We start from the raw sequence: 8,639 nt of genomic DNA on the forward strand, positions 1-8,639 counted from the left end.
ACAAACATGACTATAAACCTGAAAGTACAGAACCTGAACCTGAATGCAGCTGCCACAAAGACACAAACATGACTATAAGCCTGAAAGTACAGAACCTGAGCCTGAATTCAGCTGGCACGGAAACACAAAGACACAGACAAATAATGTCTCACCTCCAAATGGAGATGAGGGTAATTGCCAATCCTGGACGAGCCCCCAAATGAAAGACTTCTGGAGTGGGGAGACTCTCACTCAAGTCTCAGGATAACACGACACCCCAGGAACTCACAAGAGACCATCCTTGCTACAATCACACAAGGTTTATTGACAGGACAGGAACCAGTGCACTGGGGTCAAAACTCATTTCCCACACAGGGGTAGACAGTTCAACCTCGAGTAGCTGGGAGAAGGGGTATTTAAGGGAAGAAACCACAACCCAGTAATCCAAAGGGGGTAGGGAGGGCATCATTGGAAAATTCTGAAAATACCAGTGATCATTGAAAATTCCAAAAATACCAGTGATAATCACAAGGGGGTACTCCCTGTTTCTCAAGATTGTAATCTAACTTTATCTTCAGCTAGTTCCTGAAACAGAGTCACTGAACTGGCTAACCTAGATTTTTGGCACTGGATTATGAAAACTGCTAAACTGATCAACCTATATATTTTTTAAATGTCTTAACTTCAAAATGGAAGTCAGTGGTCCAACCTCACAGACTATTCCAGGCAGGACTTTAGATGAGCCTTACATTTTTCCATTGCACAGAGACTAGACAACAAATAATACAGCTCGCACTCCCAGGACTTGACAATTACCTCAATGTCAAAATTCTCACGGTTCCCTAGTGATGCCATTGCTGCTGCCTTCAGACAACAGTAAGCAATCTAGAGAACACGATGCCCACATTCCCATTAGGTGGGGTGGGTAGTTTTTGGTCATTCAATGGGCTATGGATATTTGTTATCATTAGGGGGTTGATCACAAATTGTTATTACTAGTAGTCAGGAAAAAAGCTGAACAAAGTAGACTCAGGGATCTCATTTTGAAAAGAAAAGGGGATATAGATATGATAGGCTAAGAACAAAGTAGACTCAGGGATCTCATTTTGAGAAGAAAGGGGTATAGATATGATAGGCTAAGAACAAAGTAGACTCAGGGATCTCATTTTGAGAAGAAAAGGGGTATAGATATGATAGGCTAAGAACAAAGTAGACTCAGGGATCTCATTTTGAGAAGAAAGGGGTATAGATATGATAGGATAAAAACAAAGTAGACTCAGGGATCTCATTTTGAGAAGAAAAGGGGTATAGATATGATAGGATAAGAACAAAGTAGACTCAGGGATCTCATTTTGAGAAGAAAAGGGGTATAGATATGATAGGCTAAGAACAAAGTAGACTCAGGGATCTCATTTTGAGAAGAAAAGGGGTATAGATATGGAAGGCTAAGAGGATGGACTATTGAATCTACTTCTAAAAAGGCAACTAATAGTCTTAAATATTTGATATTAGTATGGATTTTTGTATATTGATACAAATTTAAGGTTATTTTTGTTATACTGTATATATGTTTCTATTCTTTTTTTTTGGTTTTTTTCGAGACAGGGTTTCTCTGTGGCTTTGGAGCCTGTCTTGGAACTAGCTCTGTAGACCAGGCTGGTCTCGAACTCACAGAGATCCGCCTGCCTCTGCCTCCCAAGTCCTAGGGTTAAAGGTGTGCGCCACCATCCCCCAACATATGTTTCTATTCTTATTTAAGGTATTTTTATATATTGATACAAATTTAAGGTTATTTTTGTTAGAGCATACTGCATACATTTCTATTCTTGCTTAAGGTATTCTTTGCAGCTCATTTAACAATTTAATGTAAATTTCTAGTACTAGAGAGTTATTATTACAAACTATTTAGGTTAATAAAGAAATATAGGTTAGTAGTTAGTCACCTATCACAATAAATTGTAGTCATGTTAGGTATGTTTTCAAGGTTAAACAGATATATTTTAAATAAGACAGGTCTTCAAAAACATCAGAGACCTACAGAATTTAAGATATTTTAATAATATAAGGCTTTTTATGACAAAGATATGTCTGCTCCTGGCAGAACCAATCTACTTCAGAGAAGATGATAGACATCAAAGAAACTCCATAAGGAGCTTGCTTTCTTTGTGGCAAAAGTTGGCCACTGGATAAGAAATTCTCCTTGCCTCAACTGCAAACAATAAGCTGTCCAGATTGGACAAGCAGAGCTTAAAGCAAAGTGTCAGCCAAACTTTGCCAAGACAAGGAGGGACAGTCCTTCAAGGTACTCCCAGAAAAGTCTGTCAGATATTCTAGGCCTATAGGCCAAAGATAGATGTCCCAGCATTGCAGAGGAACCGTGGTTGACTGTCCATGCAGCCAGCTGTTTCTGTCATTTAGTTTTGTAATTTGCTTGCTCTGCACTTCCTGTTTACTATGATAACATTATATCTGTCTGAAGTCTTTGATGGAGATGAAGACTAGTTAATCATAGTTATAGTTTTCTTTAGTTACGATATAAGGTAAATTAGGTAAAGAGCTTTGGATTTATCAAGATAGAATAAATAATAGGATATCTTCACCAAATATACCAAATACAAATGAATTAGACATTGCAAATGTAATTCTTACCTGATAATTGTTCTTATTGTTTATAGTTTTATTATGTTAGAGTTAAAAACCTTTTCTTTTATTTAGACAAAAGGGAGAATATTCTTTTTTATTTTTTTATTTAACTTTGTTTTATGTACTTTGGTGTGAAGGTGCCAAATACTTGGAACTGAAGTTATAGACAGTTGGGAGCTACCATGTGGGTGCTGGGAATTGAATCCAGGTCTTCTGGACGATCAGTCAGTGCTCTTAGCCACTGAGCCATCCAGTCCAAGGGAGAATATTCTTAAGTGATCTTTTTCTACACTGTGAAGATTCGCCACTTGATTTGATTTAATAAAAAGCTGAACAGCTAATAGCTAGGCAAGATGCTGGGAAGAAGGAGAGACATACATGATATACATGACAGAATGGAGGCTTCCACTGCCTAGTAGGATTTTAAAGTAATGAAATAGAGCCCATTGGGGATGTATAAACCAAAACCACAATAGGATGCCAGCATGCATCCACTAAGATGATTATGACAAAGGCAAAAAAGCACTGATGAGTTGGAGTATCAGGACTCCACTTTGGTGCTCATGGGATTGCAGCATGCTGTGCACTTTGTAAAACATGGCAATCCTGCAAAAAGTTAAATTTCCCTACAACACTGCAGAACTTATAGGTATAAAACCAAGAAAAATTTAAATATATCAGAACAAATAATTTACATGAATATTCAAAGGAAGCATTATTCATAATAGCCCCAAACTGGGAAGAGCTCAGTTGTCCATAAGTTTATGAAGGGGTAAATGTTATATGATCATACAGTGTTTATTTGGGAGCTGCTGGCAGGACAGAAACTTCTGCCTGTACCTCCTACTCTCCCTTTCTCTCTCTTTCTCTCTCTCTCTCTCTCTCTCTCTCTCTCTCTCACACACACACACACACACACACACACACACACACACACACACACACAGTAAAAAGCCCAATCTCTGGATGTGAAATCCCACCAGTCTCTACCCTGGAAAGCTCCATTCTAAAAAGTTCCCAAGAAACTCTATATAAGCCTTCTTTGTGTGTGTTTATTTTCATTTCTTTATTATTATTATTACTTTATAGATAATACCAACCAAAATTCCCACTTCCCTCCTCCCACTCTCCCACATACCCTCCTTCCAACACCCTCCAGTCCTAAGAGAGGGCAAGGCACCCTGCCCTGTGGGAAGTCCACAGTCCTCCCTTTACATCCAGGCATAGGAAGGTATGCATCCAAAGAGAATAGGATCCCAAAATGCCAGTACATGCAGAAGAGACAAATCCCAGTGCCATTATCATTGGCCCCTCCATCTGCCCCAACTTTCAACCACATTCAGAGGGTCCTGTTTGATCCTATGTTCATTCATTCCCAGTCCAGCTGGAGTTGGTGAGCTCCAAATAGCTCAGGCACATTGTCTCAGTGTGTGAACCAACCCCTCGTGGTCCTGATTTCCTTGCTCACATTTTTCCTCCTTCCACTCATCAACTGGACCTTGGGAGCTCAGTCCAGTGCTCCAATGTGGGTCTCTGTCTCCATCTGTTGCCATTGATATTCAGGTCTGACTATGGGGCAAGGCCAGTTCAGGCACCCTCTCCTTCACTGCCCAGGGTCCTTGCTGGGGTCATCCCTGTGGACTCCTGAGAACCCCTCCACAGACAAGCCTCTCACCAACTCCAAAATGGCGCCCTCAAATAAGATATCTCCTTCTCTGCTCCCATATCTGTCTTTCCTCCATCTCAACCATCCCACTCCCCCAATTTATCCCCTTTCTCTTCTTCTCTCCTTCCCTCTATTTCCCCTGCTCCCATGCTCCCAACTTTTGCCTGGTGATCTTGTTTGCTTCCAATTTTCAGGAAGATCTATATATGTGTTTCATTGGGTTCAACTTATTACTTAGCTTCTCTGAGATCATGAACTATATGCTCAGTGTTCTTTGTTTATGGCTAGAATTCACTAATGAGTGAGTAGATACCATATTCATATTTTTGGGTCTGGGTTATCTCAGTCAGGATAGTGTTTTCTACTCCTTCCATTTGCATTCAAAATTCAAGATGTTATTGTTTTTTTACCTCTAAGTAGTACTCTAACATGTAGATGTGCCACACTTTCTTCATTCATTCTTCAGTTGAGAGGCATCTAGGTTGTTTCCAGGTTCTGGTTATTACAAATAATGCTGCTATGAACATAGTTGAACAAATGCTTTTGTAGCATGATTGGGCAATTTTTGGGTATGTTCCCAAAAGTGATATTGCTGGATCCTGAGGTAGGTCGACTCCCAATTTTCTGAGAAACTGCCAGACTGATTTCCAAAGTGGTTGCACAAGTTTGAATTCCCACCAGCAATGAATGAGTGTTCCCCTTACTCCACATCCTCTTCAGCTTAAGCTATCATTGATGTTTTTTATTTTAGCCATTCTAAAAGGTGGTATCTCAAAGTTGTTTTGATATGCATTTCCCTGATCACTAAGGAAGTTGAACATGTCCTTAAGTATTTTGGGGCCATTTGAAATTCTTCTGTTGAGAATTCTCTGTTCAGTTTAGTACTGCATTTTAAACTGGGTTATTTAGAATTTTAATGACTAGTTTCTTGAGTTCTTTATACATTTTGGAGATCAGTTCTTTGTCTGATATGGGGTTGGTGAAGATCTTCTCCAATTCAGTAGGTTATTTTTTGTCTTAATGACAGTGTCCTTTGTTTTACAGAAGCTTCTCAGTTTTAGGAGGTCCCATTTATTCACTGTTGCTTTTATTGTCTGTGCTGTTAGGGTTATATGTAGGAAGTGATCTCCTGTGTCCATGCATTACAGACTACTTCCCATTTTCTCTTCATTCAGGTACAGTGTGGTCAGATTTATATTGAGATTTTTAATCCATTAGGACGTGAGTTTTGTGCATGGTGATAGATATGGATCTATTTTCATTCTTCTATAGGTTGACATCCAGTTATGCCAACACCATTTGTTAAAGATTCTTTCTTTCTTCCATTGTATAATTTTAGCTTCTTTGTCAAAAACCAGGTATTCATAGGTGTGTGGATTAATATCCGGGTCTTTCATTCAATTCCATTGGTCAACGTCTTTGTTTTTATTCCAATACCAAGCTGTTTTCATTACTGTAGCTCTGTAATAGAGCTTGATGTCAGGTATGGTAATATTTCCAGAAGTTCCTTTGTTGTATCATACCATCTGCAAATAATGAAAATTTGACTTCTTCCTGTCCAATTCGAATCTGCTTGATCTCCTTATGCTGTCTTATTGCTATTGCTAGAACTTCAAGCACTATGTTGAAGAGATACGGAGAGAGTGGACAGCCATGTCTTGTTCCTGCTTTTAATGGAATCACTTTGAGTTTCTCTCCATTTAATTTGATGCTAGCTGTCGACTTGCTTTTATTATATTTAGATATCATCCTTGTATCCCTAATCTCTCCAATACCTTTATCATAAAGTGATGGAGGAAGGTCATTGGTTAAGTAATAAAGAAACTGCTTGGTCTCATAGGTTAAAATATAGGTGGGAGGAGTAGACAGAACAGAATGCTGGGAGAAAGAAGCTGAGTCAGTGAGTCACCATGATTCTCCCACTCCAGGCAGATGCAGGTTAAGATCATTCCTGGTAAACCAGCTCATGAGCTACATGGATATTAGAAATGGCCTAGTCCAGGTGTGAGAGTTAGCCGAGAAAAGGCTAGATATAATGGGCCAACAGGTGTTTAAAAGAATACAGTTTTCCATGTAGTTATTTCGGGGCATAAGCTAGAGCTAGCCAAGCAGGCGGCTGGGGTGCTGGGGATGCAGCCCCGCTGCTCCTATTACAACAATAATGGGTTTATGAATTTTGTCAAATGCTTTTTAGGCATCTAGTGAAATGGTCATTTGGTTTTTTTCTCCAGTTTGTTTATATGATGGATTACATTGATAGATTTTCATATGTTGAACCAGCCCTGCATCTCTGGGATAAAGCCAAGTGATTATAATGAATGATTTTTTAGATGAGTTCCTCTATTTTGTTTACCAGTATTTTATTGAGAATTTTTGCATTGATGTTCATGAGAGAGATTGGTCTGTAATTCTCTTTCTTGGTTGAGTCTTTGTGTGGTTTTGGTATCAGGATAACTGTAGCTTCATAAAAAGAGTTCATCAATGACCCTTCTGTTTCTGTTATGTGGAACATATTGAGGAGTATAGGTATTAGCTCTTCTTGGAAATTCTAGTGGAATTCTGCACTAAAACAAAGCAGCCCTTGATGATAGCTTCCATTTCCTCATGATTTATAGGTGTATTTAAATTGCTCACCTGGTCTTGATTTAATTTTGGTATGTGGTATCTACCTAAAAATTGTCCATTTCTTTTACATTTTTTTAATTTTGTGGCATACAGGCTTTTGCAGTAAGACCTGATGATTCCCTGAATTTCCTCAGTGTTTGTTGTTATGTTCCCCTTTTCATTTCTGATTTTGTTAATTTGGGTATTATCTATACCTTTTGATTAGTTTGGGTAGGGGTTTGTCAATCTTGTTGATTTTCTCCAAGAACCAGCTCTTTGTTTCATTGATTCTTTGAATTGTTTTCTGTGTTTGTATTTTGTTGATTTCAGCCCTCAGTTTGATTATTTCCAGCCATCTACTCCTCTTAGGTGAGGCTGCTTCTTTTTTTCTAGAGCTATCAGGTGTGCTGTTAGGTCACTGATGTGAGCTCTCTCCATTTTCTTTATGTGGGCACTTAGTGCTATGAATTTTCCTCTTAACACTGCCTTCATAGTGTCTTGTAGTATAGTGATGAGGCGAGAAGGCCTGCTTTTTGAGCAGGCCCCTCATGTTACAGAATGGCACCCAACATGGATAACTGCATCCACAAAAAAGCCCAAGAAAGCTTGGGAAAGAGTAAAGCATGTTTTCTTGCTAGCAACAATTTTTCAGGTCTGCTCTGCTTGCTAGTGGCAAGCAAGCGCTCACATCTAAGAGACACTTCCTGACTCAGCTTTAGCTGCAAGATCTTGCAGTTCTTTTAAGAGGTCCTGCCATGAAACACTTACATAGTTTTGATGAAAAACCGACTGCATGCTTTTTGGTTTTTAGCCATAGCAGGTAAAAAGGTTTGCCATTGTAAAATGCTGGCTTTCTGGGCTGTCCTTCCAGGACAAACTCTGACTTTTTCAGGCAGGCAGTCTGACTAAGTGTGTTCTGTGAGCAGAATGATGCAGCTTGCTTGCTGGCAGACACCTTGAAACACTGTTGAGTTGTGGCAGTGAACACAGCTCTGGCCAGTACCTTAGTCACAAGACTGGAATCACAGAAAGCTAAGAAATGGGCTGGATCCAACCAGCAAAGCCACAGCTTTAATCCTACCCATATTGCTTCATAATTTAAAGGCTCATATGGTCAAAAGAGAGAGAGAGAGAGAGAGAGAGAGAGAGAGAGAGAGAGAGAGATACAGTAAAGATGGATTCAAAGTTTAAAAAAATCTCTAAATGGTTTACTATGTGTTAAAAATATATTCAGGCTAAAGGTTAAATTCCTTAAAAATAAAAAAGAAAGAGAGTAGTGTGGTGTGGTGGTACACACCTTTAATCCCAATGTCTGGGAGGCAGAGGCAGACAGATCTGTGAGTTCAAGGTGTGGTATCACATGCCTTTAATCTCAAAGCTTGGGAGGCAAAGGCAGACAGACCTCTGTGAATTCAAGGTGTGGTAATGAACACCTTTAATCCCAGCACTAGGGAGGCAGAGACAGAAGCATAGATATTCAGGATTGAGACTTCATCCTGATGAATAGTTCCTGTTATTAGTATAAAGTGTCCTTCTCCATCTCTTCTGAATAATTTTAGTTTGAAATCAATTTTGTTATATATTAGAATAGCCACACCTGCTTGTTTCTTAGGTCCATTTCTTAACCCTTTACTCTGAGGTAGTGTCTGTCTTTGAGGTTGAAGTGTATTTCTTTGTAGAGAGAGCCCGCCCTTTGGGACAGGAGATACAGACATTGCAGAAGGCAATGGTACACAAAATTGAAAAG

Source organism: Microtus ochrogaster, chromosome 10 (genome assembly GCF_000317375.1).
Source record: "Microtus ochrogaster isolate Prairie Vole_2 chromosome 10, MicOch1.0, whole genome shotgun sequence".
Lineage (NCBI taxonomy): Eukaryota > Metazoa > Chordata > Mammalia > Rodentia > Cricetidae > Microtus > Microtus ochrogaster.